Source organism: Musca autumnalis, unplaced genomic scaffold (assembly GCF_047663935.1).
Source record: "Musca autumnalis isolate F117 unplaced genomic scaffold, ASM4766393v1 scaffold_5, whole genome shotgun sequence".
NCBI lineage: Eukaryota > Metazoa > Arthropoda > Insecta > Diptera > Muscidae > Musca > Musca autumnalis.
Window position 1 is genome coordinate 88,896,638 of NW_027412088.1, and position 19,324 is coordinate 88,915,961.

The following is a 19,324-nucleotide window of genomic DNA, read 5'->3' on the forward strand; positions in this document are numbered from 1 at the left end:
AATTGACAGTTGAAATCGAGTGGATTTCGTAAATGTAAACTTAGCATAACAAAACAAAACCCAAATGGCCCCGGCACATACGGTACGTTGTGCGTCGCGTTACAACAACCACATGAAAACTTCAAGAACAAACTTGGCATCACTTACACTTTTTTCATGTGGTTGTTGTTTTTAACGCGTGACGCAACGCACAACGTACCGTATGTGCCGGGGCCAAAAGAGCGTTTTTGTCTATGGCGTGTGTACTTTCATAAAAACCGCATTTGGAATGGTTTGCACAAAATTACTTTGAAAATGTTGGTTTTCAAAGTGTAAAGGCCTGCGTACATAAACTGCCTTGCCTGCTTACCTTGCTTACTTCTGATAAAAGAATAAAAAAGAAAAGGGCAACCCAGTTCGAAATTTCCTTGGCCTTCTTTATTCCTTTATTTTTATTATGTCAAAAATGAAGCAGGAGAGCAAGGAAATCAGGCAGAGCAGCTTTGTACGCAGGCCTTAATAGGGTCTACTCATGAAATTTTAAACTTCGAAATTTATTACCATAAAATACTTACTTTCATCCTAAACGTGTAATAAAAATGACCTACGGCAGATCTGAATGTTTTATATTTACATTTTGAGGATTTTCAAAATGTATTTATGGTTTTTCTGACAAAACTTTTAGAAAGACCCTATTGTTCAATATTTTCATTGACATTTAATTTTCAATAACAACAATGTTGTATTTGTAAATTTGTTAGTTGTTGTAATTCATGCATATACCTTATGTAAATGTGCCTTGATACAAATGTTCTAACAACAAATTAAAAAAAAAATCATTGAATTTGATTGTTTTTAAAATTGTTTGGCATATTATTCAAACCGCGCATACACATACACAGATTGTGTATATTGTTTTGACGTTTTAGGAACAGTCGAAAGAAAAAAATTAAATTGACAGAAAGCTAACCTTTCTTATTAAACCATGGTAGTATTTACTTTACCTTGTTCGTTCTACCATACCAAAAGGTTTAAAAACCCCAATAAGGCACCATATTTAGTGGTTGGAGACCATTATAACTCTCGAACTGATCAACCGATTTGGTCAAAAATTGGGCCTTGTCCAAACTTAGTTTCAGTTCGAAGATGGACAATACCGGTGCACAACTTCCGGTACTTCCCCCAATATTTAAAAAATTTCACTAAAATGGAATGCACGATATATCTTAAACGGGACAACCAATTTTATCCGAATTTCGGATATCAAAATTTAGTTTAACTTCTAAAATGGCCCATATCGGCCCTCTTCTTAGGGTACCTCTACCACAAAAGTTTAACATTTGTGTCCAAACGCAGTTTAGGGACTGTTCGAAGATCTGCAAAAAAAGTTGTAAAATTATGAATGAAAATCATCATTTTCTTTTTGTATTCCGTTCACATATTTTGTTTTTGTTCATGTTCTTTTGTTTTCAACACATTTCAGTTATTATCGCACACATTTTTATTAAAAATTTTAAAAAATTTGTTTACCTGACTGTCTATGAAAAAATTATGGACAGCTGGGAGACAAACGACAAATGTATGTATGTGTTAGTAAATCAGAGTTGTATTTGAAGACACCAGACAGTGTAAACGCCTAGTAATATGAAAGTTTCAATTTAACCCACTGGGTTTAATAGATCCAATGGGTTAATCTTTGCTGGTTACACTTAGCTTTTCGAGGATATAAACTGTCAGCTGATGTTTGTTTACGTATACATACAAAATAACTAATAAAGTCATGTGTTACACTTTTACAATTTCTCGTATGAGATATCATCCCCTCCCCTGCAAGCAAAAACTATCGCGGAAGTGACTTAGGCGTGTCGCCTAGGGCGATGAAAACAGTCGCGGCGATAGTCGCAGAAGTCACCCTGAAGTGACCTCCGTTGTAAAGAAATGAACCACGCCGGGGTGTCGTCTTGGAAGTCACTCCGGCGACACTTCTAGAAGATCATTTCCGCGATAGTTCTAGAAATTAAAAAAATATTTTTTTATTTTTTTCTATTTATTTTTACTTAATTTTTTTTTTTATTTTTTAGTTTTATTTATTTTTTTAATATTTTTTAGTTTTATTTTTTATTTATTTTCTAATTTCTCTTCTCTTTTAGAGAAATTATTCTTTGCAATTTCCGCCTACATTAATTTCGTCATTTTAAAAATGTGATGTTTTTTGCCTGACTTGGGAAGCGAACCCGGACCTTCAGAGTGCAAAGCGAGTGTGCTTGCCGCCTCATATAATCGTCAGATAGAAAATGTTCTATATTTGTTCAAATGTGTTGAATCATTAAATAAATGTAAACAATCGCCTTGGATGTCACTCAGAAGTCACTCCGAAGTGTCGGCATACGCGATAAAACGTAATCACAATAAGGCTATAGAAATTGTTTGTGTAATTCACCGACGATCTTCCTTGGGGTGTCTCCGGAGTTACCTCTTAGGCGAGGGAGTGCGAAACGCACTTCCAATTGCTGGCAGGGTCTTTGTTCATATTGGTATATTTTACACACAAGGATACATTTTTGTATCATGGTATCAATCGTACTTTTTGTTAAAAAACTGTCTAATGAAAAAAAGAAATAATTGTATGATTTCTAAATAACTTTAGATTTATTAACTCCATAAAATCTCATGGGACCAATCGTAAACGTGAAAAACACGACTGTTGCAACTTTTGGTACTTTTTGAGTAGAGTTGGATTTTTTTGCACAAATACCGAATACAACACTGTATTTTTGGTGGATTTGTGTCGGATTTAAAATAAACCCAGCCATGAGAGGATTAAATTTTTGTATGGCAAATCTGGTCAGATTTGAGAAGATTAAGCAAATAAATCCTCATAAAGTGGGTTAACCCGGCAAATAGCTGTAGTGTAAACGTGCTATTACATGGGCTGAGGGTATACTTTTATACTTTTTTAATTGTTTTGGTTTCATATTCATCATGGTACAATAATACAGGTAGCATTATCACGCCAGCTGATGGTAACATAATGTGTCAATTGCATTGAATTGATGTCAAATTTTGACATCTTATGTTGCCAACAATTGCCGATGCGGCTACCTGTGTATTTGTACCATGATATTCATGTATTGTCATCCAAAGTGTGCAAAGTTTTAGTTGGATTAGTCAACTGCGACTGTGTTAAAAATTAGTTACTAGATTTGAACAAAACAGACAAGTTAAATAAAACACTATAAAAAATACAAAATAATAAAAAGAAAATATTTTTCATTTCAAATATTCATAGAACTAGAATTCAGACCCTGAATAATCCAATATGAATAAATTTACACCACATTAAACAAAATCTAAACCCACCACATATTTAACGAACAATACTTTTCCGTTACGTTGTTCATACTTCACACTCGTCGTAAATGCAATCAGCTGATTTATGTCTTTACCACACGATACGTCAAACACTAACTCTCTCATCATATAGTAAAATTCAATAAAAGTTCTTGTGCTGTCGTAAATACAATACAATTAAATTTCTTTTAATCTAATCAGATTTTTCCAATAATATTCTCTGTAAAAACGCTACCCGAAACTAACTCGCGTTCGTGACAACTGAAGCAAGCTCGAATTTCGAACGTAATTCACGTGTTTTTGTTTGTGGTAAAAATCTTTTTGCAAAGATTTCTCATATTTATTTTTTGCTTCTCGGTCGTGGTTTAGTTTATGTGTGAGTGCGTGCATGTGTGTGTGACTTATTGACGAGCAGGAGGCTGAAAAAATATTTATTTTTGTTTACATTTTTCTGCCATTTACGAAATTTATGAATCAAAGAAAGCTAAAGCACTAATTGTGATAAATTGCAAAGTATGAAATGAGAAAACGTGATTGTTTTGTGTTCCCTTGCAGAGAGAAGTGAATTTGTTGTCAAAATCGAATGTTATTTCTGTTGAGGCATTTGTGAACCCTTTCTACCACACTACCCTACCACCCTTTTTAAAAGAGAAAATTATTGTGTTTTTGCTGTGGACTACAAATACTGCGTAAAAATAAAAAAACAAACGAGCTAATAATTCACACAACAACAATAATTAGCCCATTACTAAAGCTAGAACAAGCTGCAACAACATCGCTAAAAACAAATCATCAGAGGAAGGTAAATATAAGTAAATATGTGTTGCGTTTTTTATTAAGACATGTTGTTGTTGTGGTTTTTGCTTTAGAACTACAGACTACAGAGTCGGTATGTTGACGTCGTAACATAACATACATTCAGGGGTTCAACATTGTTTACATTTTTAACAGAACTGTTGATGTTAAATAAAGACAACAACAACAACACAGCATGCAATCAACAAACGAAAGCGTGATTCAAATTCTCCTTTTGGATCTGTTTCGGAACAAGTATCGTTTAGGGGCACCTCACGGATCTGGCGGAAATTTTTAAAATAAACCCATATCTCGGGAAGTATGGACGCCCCCGGAAAATTATATATCGCTGTATTCAGGATGCTGTAAAAACGTCAGCCCGATCTAAGAGGTGCCCATAAACCACCTAGTGGTGCAAAAGCACAAAATTTCGGAAATTTCAAGACCCATATCTCGGGAAGTATGGACTTCAGGATGCCATGGGCTATCACCCCGATCCGAGAGGTGCTCATAAACGACATTTTCAAGTTGAGTCGTGATTTAACATTTAAAAAGAGAAACCAATCTTTGCCACCCAGAGATCCAGATTGACAGAGTGCCGTCAATTACCGATGGAGAACCTTACAAACAGATTTTTCTTCTTTAGTCTGCATTTATACAATTTCTCCTGTCCCACCTGTCCTCTAGTGCCTGTAGAATCTTTGCTACTGCAAACAGGAGGGGAATCGGCTTGTACGATTCGAATCTGCTGTCATCCTTGCCTGGCTTCAGTAGCCAACTTTCCAGGCTTCTGGTACAATATGGGTGGCTAAAGATAGATTGAGGACAATTGTTAAGTGCTCAACTATGGGTTCATTCAGTTGCTTAAGCATTGCCATTGATATTCCCTCTGGGCCAAACACTTCGGATGATTTCTCGTTTCGGATGACGTCTGCGACATTGCCCATCGTAAATTGTGGTGGTACTTCCTCGGCTGGGAGAGTTCTTCTTATAGGGGTCCTATCGTCGATGACATATGTATGTCTACATATATGATATAACGCAGTTCTTCCATCTGAGGCTAAATCCACTGCTACCCTGCTCACCACTTAAAAGACTCCCACTGAACATATTCCAACCACTAACTTCCTCAAAATATTGGGTGTAACATTCTATAGTATTTTTAACTCGCTACGCAGTGGAAGAATATTCAAACCTGCCAGAATGCCGGTGGACCCTCTTCATGAGGAGACGATGATGCATCAGCACAACAGGATGTTCCTGCTTGGGTGTTATCGCAGTGAACATTCCAGTCACAATCTAGTAGAAAAGTACCCAGCAAAATGTTCGATGCCAAAGATGACATTCAATCATGGGTGCAAGTGATCTAGCATGTCATCTTTTTAGCATCTTCATCGATGAATTTTATATGAGCGTGGACCCCAAAAGATGACGTTCTTTTCTGGATCCTAAGCATGTCATTTTAACCAATGCGTTGACATGTCATTTCCACCAATGCTTTGGCATGTCATTTCCACCAATGATTTGACATGTCATTTTCACCAATGGTTAGGTTAGGTTAGGTTCAGGATGCGCAGCTGCCATGTTGACAGCTACTCCACTCGGAGACCTTGAGGTCCATTGTGATCATCCAAACTATTAAATTATGTGTGTTGTAGAGGTGGAAGATGTTGTATTGATGTGTGATGTGTGGTTTGGGCTATTTGATTGTAGATGCTGGATATGGCTGTGTGTGTTGATATTGGTTGAGTTGTAGGTGGTGATGATGTGTAACTGATGTGAAAGTAAAGGTGGTGTTGAGGACAAGTGATGGGGTGCCTAGATGGTGGTGATGTGTAGCTGATGGTTATATGGTGATTTTGTGCATTCAGGTGATGACAAGGAGATGTGTTATATGTAGATGATGATATGTGGCTACTTATATGATGGTAGTGTATGTGAAGGTATTGGTGATGTGAAGGACAAGTGATGAGGTGCCTGTTGTGGATAGAGCTGTGTGGTGCTGTGTACCCGTGGATGATGCTATGTGTCTGTTGTTGTGATGTGCTGTGTGGGAGGAAAGTGATTAGGTTGGAAAGGTTGGACAGGAAGGGAAGCGGAAGAGAGAGAGAGAAGAGTAAGAATAATTAGAATGATTAGTGACTGTATTGGAGAAGTCAGGTTATTTAAAGAGGGAAGATGATTTAGTAGCTAACTACGATTTAGTTACTAATAGTTTTAGGTCTGTGTTGGCCTGTCCCAGAGCATCTTAAGGCTCTTGCAGTAAACCACCAACACTGTGGGGTCAATAGAGGCGAAGTAGGAAAGAGATTCAATCACATATTCACCAAATAGTCTATGTCTTTTGACCATCAGTCTAGGACATCTGCATAGAAGGTGCTCGATTGTCTCCGTTTCCTCCTCATCCTCACATAACCTACAGTACTCAATGTTGTTGCCATCCCACTTGCAAGTCATGGATCTTATTCCGCAGTGACCGGTTATTACCCCCACAGCGGTTCTGATTTCTGATTTGCACAGCGAGAGGAGGGACGAAGTTCTACGCCATGAGATAACCGGCCAGATTGACTTAGATACCTTACAACCAGGCACATCCTGCCAAACTTTAACGGTTTCCTCTGCGTAGAGCTTACTGAGTTTGTCGAGGAAGAAGCAGAGAGGTGGCTTGACACTATCCTCTACCGTGAGGTCCGAGGATTGGGATCCTCTTCTAGCCAGTTCATCAACTATCTCGTTTCCCTCAACATTGCAATGTCCTGGAACCCAACAAAACCTAACAACTATGTTACATGTTTTTAAGAGAGACCTGCATCTTTGAACAATCCTGGATTTAATACTGTATGACCCTAACGCTTTTAGGGCAGCCTGACTGTCCACGTAAACAGTGACTGCCTTATCTATAAGGTCCGTCATTCCCACTATTAATTCCAAGGCTTTCAAAACCGCAAAAACTTCTGCCTGAAAAACACTACAGTTGTCATTAAGCTTATATGAGTTCCTGATGTCTAATTCCTCACAGAACACACCAGATCCCGTGCCTTCCTCCATCTTCGATCCATCGGTGAAGATCGACAGGCTATCGGGAAGTGGTCTGCCTCGTGTCCACTCACTCCTGTCGGGGATTAGTACGTCAGCTGTGTCAAAGTCCAGGCTTGATGAGATGTAGTCAGTCTCATCTCCCCTGGCTCTTAGTCCAATCTGGCTACAAGTCCGCTGTAGAACACTAGCATGTCCAAGATGTGAACCACGCCACAGATTTAGCTCTTTAAGCCTCAAGGCAGATCGTGAAGCTCGATACTGTACAAGTATGTCCAAAGGTTGGACGTTCAGTATGGCATTCAATGCGGCCTGAGGGGTGCTTCTTGCTGCTCCAGTAACGAGTACTGACGCAGCTCTTTGCACAGTAGCTAGTTTGGACAGATTGGAATTATTGCCTAGGGCATGCCACCAAACGAGACAACCATAGGTCAGAATGGGACTGACCACTGTCCTATACAGCCAATGTATTACATGTGGTCTGAGGCCCCAGCTCTTGCCTATGGAGTTCTTGCAGGAATAAAGCGCGATTAAACCCCTCTTGGTGCGCTCCTCCGTGTTCCTATTCCATCTTAGCCGATGATCCAGGATCACTCCCAGGTATTTCGCCTCCGTAGAGAGATCCAATCGCACTCCATCCAGCGTTGGCGGCACAAATTCGGCAATATTTCTTTTCCTGGTGAATAGTACCAGCTCAGTCTTCGCAGGGTTCACCCCAAGACCATTGTGGTGAGCCCAGCGAGAGAGCTTAACCAGCGCACCCTGCATCAGTTCCGACAGCGTCGACAAGAATTTTCCACTGATTAGAAGGACAACGTCGTCAGCGTATGCTACAACTTTAGTCCCTAGTCTATCAAACTCCTTGAGTATCCCATTCACCACTAGAAGCCACAGCAATGGAGATAAGACTCCACCTTGTGGGGTGCCCCTAGTGACTGACTTCCTTACGGAACTCTCTCCAATACTGGAATTGATCAGTCTGCTTTCCAGCATTCTGTCAATCCAGTTGATTAAGATAGAGGGGACACTCAGAAGCTCTAGAGAAGAATGAATGGATTCAAGCTTCACATTATTGAACGCTCCCTCTATGTCTAGAAAAGCGGCCAATGTGTGATCCAAGTTATCCATGTTCTTCTCTATATAACTCACTACCTCATGTAGCGCTGTTTCCGTCGATTTCCCTTTCATATAAGCATGCTGGGAGCTGCTTATAAGGTCACAATTTATGTACGATCTGATCTCCAAGTCGAGCAGCCTTTCTAAGGTTTTTAATAGAAAGGAGGAAAGACTTATCGGTCTGTAGTCCTTCGGCAACGCGTGGCTTGGCTTCCCAGCCTTGGGGATATAAGTCACTGTTACCTCTTTCCACAGTGCCGGTACGTGCGACAGCAATAAGCAAGCCCTAAAAATAGCCTTCAGTATGGTGATCAATACCGGTGGTGCGTTCTGAAGCATCGCCGGAATGACGCCATCTGGACCAGGAGATTTGTAGGGTTGAAAAGTGCTGATCGCCCAAGAGATCCTTGAGTCACTTATCAACCTATTGACGAAGAACCTCTCATCGGGTGTATAGGTTCTGTTCGTTTCCGAGCTCGGATACGAAACAGCGTCCTTGCATCCCGGGAAATGAGTCTCTGCCAATAGATCAAGAGTCTCTAGAGCAGAGTTCGTCCACGTGCCATCATTTCGTTTGATGCTCCCAATAGGTTTGGGGTCCTTTGAGATTACCTTACGAAATCTTGCCGCCTCGTTTACTCCCTCTATCGATTCACTAAAGTTAATCCAGGAGTTTCTCTTAGCTTTCCTGACCTCACTTTTGTACTTATTGAAACTGTTCTTATACAGATCCCAATCCGTACTAAGTTTGGTCCTGTTCGCTTTGTTGTATGCTCTCCTGCTAACCTTCCTAAGGTTAGCTAGATCTTTGTTCCACCAAGCGGGCTGTGTTCTCCTACCTGGGTAAGTTAATGGGCATGTCTTTTCATAGCAGTCCCTGAGGACATTTGTGAGATCCTCAACCCGTCTGTCCACTTCCCTCTCTGTGTGAGGTTCAGATATTTCACACAGTCTTGAAGAGGCCATGGAGTTGAATTTCTCCCAATTAGTTCTCCTGGGATTCCTATGAGGTTGTTGCCGTTTACTTCCACTCGGGACTCGAAAGTGTATCGTCCTATGGTCCGAAAAGGAACATTCCTCCGATACTCTCCAGTCCGTTATGGAAGTATCCTCCATATTTGTAAGGGTGAGGTCTATTACCTCCTCCCTTACCCTATTCTGGAAGGTGGCCGTATTTCCCCTATTACACACTCGTAGATTATTAGTTAAAATAAAATCGAATATGGACTCACCTCTCGTATTAGTGTCACTGCTGCCCCAGTGGAAGTGATGGGCATTTGCATCGCAGCCCATTATGAGATTACAAGTGCCCGAGATCTCATCCACTAGCTTACGCACCAATCGACTAGGTGGGTCAGGTACCTCGTACGGCATGTAGACCGAGGCTAGCACCAAGGCCCTTCCGGAGCCTACTTCCAGCCTCACTACCGCCGTGTCGCCATCACTGTAATTATAGAGATGAATTGGATTTAAACATTTCTTCACTATAATACAAGATCTTACCTTCTCCCCGTTCGACGAATAGAACAGAGAGTATCGCCCATCGTTTAGTCCAGAAACCCTATTTTTGTAGAGATAGGGTTCCTGGACCAAAGCGATGTCAATCACCGAATTTGTAAGGGAGAGAAGGAGCTCTGCAGCCGCCGCCTTGCAGTGATGCAGATTGATCTGCACCACGCGAAGGCCCTGCTGCCCGAACTCCTTACTGGGGCTGCGAGAAGCGGAACCGAAGCCAACCCAACCCGAAGTCCAGCTCTCCCTTACAATTCTTGATGAACTCTGCACTAGCACTGTCCATGGTGAACTTCATCACCGTGCCTCCGCCTTCTGGATAGGATTTCACCATTTTCCAGCTGTCGATCTGGATGGGCCTGTTTTGCTTCCTGATCAGCTTCAACACCTGTGCCACATCCGAAGCAGGAGGTGGCACCCATGTTGTAGCCGCTACTCTTGATGGGATCTCGGCGATGGGAATCGCAGCCAGCCTGCATCCGTCCCACAGAGCGTCAGAGCTATTTACTGTTTGGGTGAGGAAATCACGCGATTCCTCATCCTTGCAGTTGATAACCTTGACGCCCTTGTATACGGATGCCCTGCCAAAGCCGGTCTTCCTTTCATCCACATCATCGGAAGTAATGACATTCCTCAGAAGACCCTCTACCAGCAACCAATGATCGTCACTGATCCTACCTTCAGGGTCAGTTCTATCAATGATTGCCACCAGAAGGTCATCTGGGGCCGTCATTCTTGCAGGCCTGTGTGGCTCATATGGCTTCTCACCAGCAGGTTTATTAAGTTTTTGGCCCGAGCTGCCTTTACAGGCCCTCTCTGGATGAGCTTCCTTAACCGTCTGTCGAGCTGCCATTTTTGCATACGAGGCCGGTCGATTATCGGACTGGCGACCACCCAGCCTCTTAGCATCTGGATGCGGATCCTCAGAAGACCTCACTCTCTTCATACCAGGTGGTAATGAAGAAGTAGTCTTCTGACCGCTAGCCAGCTTTGAGGTTGAAGGGCCGTCAGTCCCATCAATCGTCCGACCTCCAGCAGAGCCGATATTCCCTTTCGGGCCAGTTTTGTTATTCCCCGAGGTGTTGGATTTGTTCCTCGTCACTGATACCGCAGATGCCTGTTCAACAGGCTTCCGCAAATCAGCGACCTTGGAACATTTCCCGCCTATGTCTTCCCCAGCAGCTCTTGTGGCATTCACCGGCGGGGTTGTCACAGTAGCTGAAGGCTGATGTGGCAACTCCTCCCGTGAATTCCCAATTCGCTTCTCCGACTTCGAGGACCGTGTCGGTGGGGCCAGTGTGGTCCGGGTGTCTTCCCCTACCGCAGACACATTAGGGGTCCGCAAAGGGTCAGAACAGACCGGCACTACTGGTTTTTGTTCTGTGGCTGGTTCCGGGGAAGTCAAGCCAGTCGTTGGGCTGGCGCCTACCTCCGGATCCGGCCTCGGAATCCGGTCGATTGGAAGTGGAAGCTTCTCAAAATGAGGGTACTTCCTCTCAATACGCCTCAAGAAGCGAAGCTTCAACCTAATCTCCCGGAATTCCGCCGTGGAGACCTCACCTGGAGACTTGTCTACAAATCTAGAGCAGTAGTTAACTGCTCTTTTGTAGCCATGCTTATCTTTTCTTTCCCGGGCCTTACTACTCTTGATGGATGGGGAGGTGAGAGAATTTCCATTCTCCTCATCCATAGCCTCATCCACCAAGGCGTCCTGCCTGGGAAGAGCGGGTCTATCGGTCGCGACCGACGTAACATCCCCTGACGGAGTTACTCCCTTCCCATCCGGTTTTGTGCTCCCAGAAGCAGCTGAGGGGGACATCTCCTTGTCCTTCTGAGATGGGATGACCGTAGTATCCATCTCATCATCAGACAGGGGGATGTCCTCCCAGTTGCTTATGGGAGAACTTTCCCGACTCAGGTGAAGGGACGCACTTTCCCTCAGGAGATTGAGCAATTCCCTGCTCTGCGAGTTTATTGAGTCGCTAACTCTGTCCAGGGTCGGTGTGGAACAGTCGTCCCCGCCCAAATTTAAGTTAATTGCACTAGGTGCAGCAGTGTCCGTGGTCATAGCAGGGGTCGTTATCAAAGGGGTTTGGGTTTTTGTTGTTTTATTTTTAATATTGTCATCCATAGAAAGATTTTTAGATGGGGGAACTGAGTACAACCATGGCATAGCCCTCCACTACCATGATTGGAACTTGACAACTAAGCCTGCTACTCGTTGAGGTGCCCAGGTATCAACGAGGCTCCGTTATAATACAGTCGGTACCCTGACTGCAAACCTTGAACACCGATAGGCACGTGGTCGCTTAACACCCCGGTGTTAGGGGATCTCGAATTATTTTGGTAGGAGATCAGTACCAAATATATGTCACTCACCCCAAAAAATACACTGTAGGATTTCAGTGTATTGTGTAGGTCTTCGACAAGGAGTGGATAACCTTTGGTCAGTCACAACCCCCCAGTTCAACACTAAGGAAATTGAATGAGCAGATTGTGGCGTCAAGCCCCCGCATCGCGCCAAGATTGTTATCCCCGGCGGGGGCATTTTCACCAATACTTTGACACGTCATTTTCACCCATGCTTTGACATGTCATTTTAACCAATGCTTTGGCATGTCATTTTCACCAAACCCTTGGCATGAAATTTTCATGTCTTGTTTGGAAAATGGAAATGCTGTATTGAAATATGGTTTTCATGAAAAACAAAACTCTTTATTAATTCAAACGAATTCATGAAATAACTACAATGAATTTATCAGTTTATTTTTTCAAAAGTTTACATCCAAAATTGCAATGTAATCACCACCGCTGCAACGCAAAAGATTACTTCCTCCGTTCTCCGCAACTGATATTCTTTCATCTTACAAAAGGTTTTTTCAATTATCTTCCCATCACCAGTTCAGATTTCAACATGGACTCCAAATGCACTCCTTTAAGTATTTTTATTTCGTAAATTACTTTTATTTTATAATTTTGTTATTTTATAACAACATTTTGGTAATTTATACTCTTTTGTTTAGTGACGGATATATGTAGGGATCTACAACCCGGCTTGCTTTAGGGATCTCTAAGAACAAAATGTAACGAACGGGGAGGAGAGACTTTTTATGGAAAATACCATTTATGCTTAATTAATTTATTTTTAGTTGTTTCTTTCCAAAAGTAGTTTCTTCTTTATTTTCAGATTCTTGTTCCTTTTCGTTTCGTTTCAAATTCCAAGAAGCGAGATTTGATTGATTTCATTCTATGTCAGATTTAGAACAGACAAGGGAACTTTTAAAATAGCAATGTGTGCAGTCCGATTCTATTTTTAGCTCGATGGTTGGGACTTCATATAATACCAATTGTTTAGAAGTTTTAGTTGTTTGATATGCAGGAAATGTAAGACAACATCACGACGACAGTTCTAACAACTTTGGTCTGTTCCAGAAACTGCAAGAATCTTTCTCGGAAAAAATAGTAAAAATTAGTAGATTTTTGCAGTACTGGAACATACCAAAATGAAAATAAACAGGTGTGTAATAAAAACACAAACATCATCTCTATTGGAGCGATGGAATGGGTACAAATGCTGATGAAAAGATCGGATCTTTCACGACTTCCTTTGCATTGGTTCAAATCCTAATGAAAAGATCGGATCTTTCACTACTTCCTTTGAACCAATGCAAAAGATGACATGAAATCACGCCATCGCAAAGAACCCATTCCGTCAAATTTTGCTGGGTATTTGTTTAACTGTCCAGCCAGCCCCATTCTTTATCTACGCCGCCAGTTCAGGTTGCAGAATTTTTGAGTCTAGATACAGAAGAATTATCTACGAACGAACACATTTGCGTTACTACAACAACAGAGCGGACCATTGCAATAGCTTTTTATCTGTCCAAGACATTTGAAAGATCGATCATTCAGTGCCTAAATATGACAACATCAACATAGGAGTACCACAAGTGGGTCCTTTCATCAATTTTGTTCAACCTTTATCTTGTAAATTACCAATTTCACCAGCAGCTTTACGCCATAGAAGAATATCAAGACCCGATAGAATGCCGACCTGAGGGATCTTCATGATCTAGAGAAAGAGATACAAGACGATGCAGCCGCCTCAATTCATATTGGTTCTGAATTGATGACACGATATAAAAATGCTACTCCGGTTGGCACTTCCGCAGCGACCCCTCCATGAGGAGGCCAGGATGCTGTATGGTCAGGCAACATAATTTTTTGTGCTGTGTTACCAGCCGTTTGAAGGAAGATGTTGTTGTAGCAGCATGAAACCTACGTAGAAGCATAGGTTTCATGCTGGGTTGGCAGCCGCTGACCGAGATCGACTTCTACAACGCATCACCCAGGACTTCAGGCGGTATCGCCAAATCATCCAATATCTTATTTTATCGGACTTAAATAGATTGTTGAAGAAGTACATGGATTCTTTGCAGCAGGATGTGTGCGAAGCCATAAACGGCTATAGGTACAAAGTAGTCCGAAACAAACCCCTTCTTGCAATTTTGGCCAATCCCAGACAAACACATCTACCCAGACAAACACATTTCGTTCTGACACAACTTCGGTAACGCTCACTTTCTACTGGCAACATATTATAACATGTTCCTATGCAGTTGCCATTCCTGCCTTCAAGGTCCTTACGATTCAATTGCCCGAGGAAACAATCTACGTCCTATGTAATTTGTTGTCACAATGCAATTGAGGTAGCGCAGCTTTTTTTTGTGCTTCCACCCAAACTGTTACAAGAACAACAACCGGAGGTTCATTATACGTAGAGCATTAATTTGGGAGACATTATTTCTTCCCATTATTCTCATCCGTGTTGGCGTTAAAAGAATATCGTTTGCATATACGATTTCGTTCCCAATTCCATCTGCATGTAATTGAGTATACAGTTCTATCTCTTTTTTTTTTTGTGAATTTTGCGCCTGTTTGCATGGAGTGCGAAAATTTTTATCACTGGGCTGATATGTGATAGGAACTAAGAAGGGTTTCATTAAGCATTGGGATAGTAGAATGGAATATACTGTGCGTGTATGTTGTGACTGCTGCTTCTAATGACATCCTGGACCGAACTCATTAGCGGGATCACTTTTTATTTTTCCAGACTTCGGCTACGATCGCAAAACCTCAACTCCTGGAGGAGATCTTATACAAAGTAAAACCATATTCCTCTCCCTGTCCCGTGTGCTCCACGTACTGTCAGTTAAAATTATTAACCAACTTTTCGGATCAGTCAGAGTGACAACAACGAACGTAAGTTCTATCTCATATTTTGTGTAACCGTTGCCCACAATTTACTTGTTACAGCTTCAAAATTGTAATGCCATTGTACGGCCAGGCTCGCCAATCTGTTGGCTTCCATTGTCAGTTTGTGTTACGCCATCAATCCTGGCCCAGTTAGAATTGAGGCGGCTACACTAACCGGATCTTAGTTGCACCAAAACAACTGTCGCATGTCTATGCAGCAACTGTTCTTCCTTGAGTGGGTGATCTCCGTGGACATTATTCATACGATAGACTCTTATAGACTCAACGATTGCATCAGAATGAATATCCTTCAAACCTGCTAGTGAAGCCTGCTGATCTAGAGGTTCTCTTTTGTGTCTCTGTACCTCCCTCTCTAGATCCTGGAGATCTGCACTGACATACCTTGAATGGATTTGCCGACAGCATCCGATTATGCCGATTCACTGACAATGTTCTAGTCTAGAAGTATAAATGGTCCACTGAAGATATGAGGACACACCCGTTTGCGGTATTTAGGGCTCCATTCTGGCAAGTTTGGACCTTTGGGCACCTTTTTCCTACTTGTCATCTTATCGCAGATAGTCGGGAGGCGCGGACGACTAAATAAGCTATCGAATATGATCCCATGACTTTGATATAGTTGGTGGTCGGAATTATTGACCCATCGACCTGCACATTCAGTGGGAGCTTCTTTTCCGTTGTTGTTGTAACAGTGTTTATTATTATGTTTGTATGTTCGTTCTTCTGTTCAATCTTGCTCTGGGTCTATCTCTAGTTCCAGGAAAGTGGTTGCTTCGATGGGATGTAACCACAGATCCGCCGGTTTTTAGGGCTCCATTCTGGCAAGTTTGGACCTTTGAGCACCTTTTTCCTACTTCTCATCTTATCGCAGATAGCGTGGGATGCGCGGACGACTTAAATAAGCAGTCGAATATGATCCCCATGATTTTGATATAGTTGGTGGTCGGAATTATTGACCCATCGACCTGCACATTCAGTAGGAGTTTCATTACCGTTGTTGTTCATGTTGTTGTATCAACAGTGTTTAGTATTATGTTTGTATGTTCATTCTTCTGTTCAATGTGGGTCTGGGTCTATCTCCACTTCCAGGAAATGGTTGCTTCGATGGGATGTAACCACAGATCCACTGGAGTTAGATGAGTAGGTCTGGCGGGGCAGTTGAAAAGGTGTTTTGTGTCGTGCGGGTCCATGCCGCATACTGGGCAAATGTCCTGCACGGCGCGGTCGATTTCCGTCCACTAAGAATTTAGGCGACTGCAATATGCCGAGCGTAGTTGAGCCAAAACTACTCTGGCTTGTCGTGGCAGCTGACGCTGCTCAGCTGCAATAGATGGGGGATGTATTTCGAGGACTTTATTCACACTATAATTGCTTAAGGCCTTAGCAACTTCATCCGTGTGAATGCTGTTAAACCTGATTGATATGCATGTTGGTCTACGGGTTCTCTCCTGTGCCGTTGGCCCGTTGGTAATGTTAGTGGCCTAATCTGGGGTACAATTATTTATCATTTCACCAAATTTGCTATGCTTGATAAAAGGGAACAGGCACATCAGACAGATTCAAAATTTCAGCTGTAGTAAACTCGAATGTTTCGAAATGTTATAACTTTAACATTTTATTTTAATCAACTAAATTAATAATAAATTCAATAAATTTTAAATTAACATTAGCTGAAGTGTTTTATTTGAACTAAAATCAATCAAACCTATTTAAACCGACATATGTACATATGTATGAATGGTTTCAAAATAGGGGTATTCCACACCATTTGCTTTAATTTTCGTAATTTAATTTTAAGGTCAAAATGTTCCCACACATGTCAGTGGAATGTACATATAAATGATTTATACCTTTCAATATCACCTCTAAAGGACACTTGAATTCTTTTGCTAGCACTTACATGAGGGTTTGTATTGAAGTGTTTCTTTTTTCATATTTTATCCAATATTCGTCTAACATTGTAATAGGAATGTATGGAAAACTTAGTATGGTACTATTTCTGATGATGATGATAAAAACTATGATGGTATTGTGTACACAATATATTTACGTAGGTTGGTAATAAAAGTTTTAAATATTATGAAAAATAATACAAAAGCGTACATCCGGAACATTACTCAAACAATCATTGCTTTAGGCAGCTCGTAAATGTATCTTTTACAACACTTGTAGTAATTCTAGCACAACATATCGTCATCTGAAATGCACGTTTTTTATCAGTCCCAAGCAACTATGGATAATGGAAGGAATTGAAAATCATGCCCCGTTGATTATATTTCGCAAAGATATGACAATAACGACATCCTCAATGAATCTCCATTGGAAGATAATAGGCTTATTGATCCAGATATAGTCCAATCTGTAATGCCCGAAAATCGCAGAAGAAGACTTGCAGCTCTTACAAAGTATCTTGATGTCCTGTACCCTCTTTCTCAGCATTCTATTTAATTATCGGATATTTTCTGAAAGCCTTGCAAAAGGAATGATTGGAGCGGATCACGAAGCCTGCAGCAAATGAAAGATTGAGTGGAAAGTATATACTATTTTGTGTCCTAGGGCTGAAAAAATGGCAAAAGTTAAACTCGTATTAAAAGTAATATTTATTTAAATCTTTGGTAGAATAAATGCAATCAGTTAGGGATTAACCTCAAGAATATCACACTTGTCAGCAGCTTTAAGTCACCAGGGCATGATATAGCTGTCTAGGTTAAGTTGAGAAGCAGGAACAAGGGACAAAATAGCTTTCGTTACAAAATACAACACTATGGAATATTACTCAGATTTGTTGGAAGCTCCTCCTGGCTTCAGTAAACTATTAATAGGAGTAGACAAAGATTCTTCCCGTGCGTCTGCTACTCGGATGTTATCATAATCACCATATTCTGCATAAGACCGCCCGCACAAGAGTATATGCCAGGAACTTCCTGATCTAAGGAGAGAGAGAGAGCTCCAACGTTAAAAGACGAAGAGACACTATAGCTGTGTTCCTTTACTTACCTGAGGTTACCATTTTTAGCATTTGTTACCATTTTTAACCTGCAAGGCGTTCCTTAACCCCAAAAAGTGGTAAAACTGACAGCAATTTTTAAGAGAGTGAGATATGCCTTTTTCTTCTGCCACAGGCTACCAGACAAATTTCTCCAGGTAAAAAATGGTAGAACAGACTTTTCGACTTTTGGTTGACGATGTTTTCACAAGGAAAAAAATGGACGAAAAACAGAAGAAAAAGTCGAACGCTGACAAAACTAAATTAAAAACTGTGAAATAAAAGACGAAAATTGATTTTTTATGCTTCTTTTTGACATTGCTGCCAGATCTACCATGTTTCCGTTTCTTTACTTTTCTGGTAAAAATGTTCATGAGAGAGCAATTTTGAGCAATTTTGACACTTTTCTCTTTTACCACTTTTACCATTAAAAAAGTAAAGGAACAAAGCTTATATCGACATGCCTTTCAGGCAGGATTAAAGAGCATTTACACAGATGCCGTCACTATTTTCAGAAAAACAATTCCTCAATTCAGAATAGATTTGGCTCAACTACGTTTTTTGGTGCAGTCTCCACAAGCATAAATCACCTTAATCAACTCCAAAATTGTTGTGGTCGCAGTCTGTGATTGCAGCCACATTCCAAATCCGGTTCCAAATTGAACCAGTAGTGTAATTCTCTAACTCGTTTTCCGAGTTACCGAAAAAATCGTTAAAATTAAATCGCAAAATTATGAATGAAATGTATCAATAAAAATTGACAACACTGTTGATAGGACATAGCGACAACTTTATTTTGGTTGTTAACTTACCGAAAATTTTCGTTAACTATAGAAGTTATAAGCATTTTAATTTTACCTATTTTTGTCGGTAACTCGAAAAATGAGTTACAGAATTCCTTTACAGGGCAAGAAGACATTAGGGTATTATATGACAAGACTTCTTCCTCAGCTCCTTTATAAGAAGATCATCAGGTTTTTTATATAGCGACTATCAGGTCTTTTATAAGAAGACCATCAAGTCTTCTATAGGGAACCCATCAGGTCTTCAGGAAAAGGACAGTCAGGACTTTTCTAGGAAGACCATCTATAACGAAGACCTGATTGTCTTCTATAACAAAGTCATCTTCTATAAGAGGACCATTAGGTCTTCCATAAGAAGGCCAAATATAAGAAGACCATCAGGTCTTCTATAAGAAGACCATTAGGTCTTCTATAAGAGGACAATCTTTTGATAAGAAGACCATCAGGTCTTCTATAAGAAGATCATCAG

The 19,324-nt window shown here is 41.0% G+C and overlaps 1 protein-coding gene across 3 annotated transcripts in view; it reads left to right on the forward strand.

The window, feature by feature from the left end:
* Nucleotides 1–3,417: 3,417 nt before the first annotated feature.
* Camta (Calmodulin-binding transcription activator) overlaps nt 3,418–19,324 on the forward strand; it is a 283,414-nt gene continuing 267,507 nt past the window's right edge. For 2 of the 3 annotated variants that reach the window (XM_073990712.1, XM_073990711.1), the window contains exon 1: nt 3,418–4,132. The gene's annotated coding sequence lies outside the window, so the exon portion shown is untranslated. The remainder of the gene's footprint in view (nt 4,133–19,324) is intronic. The other variant, XM_073990710.1, reaches the window with a different exon arrangement.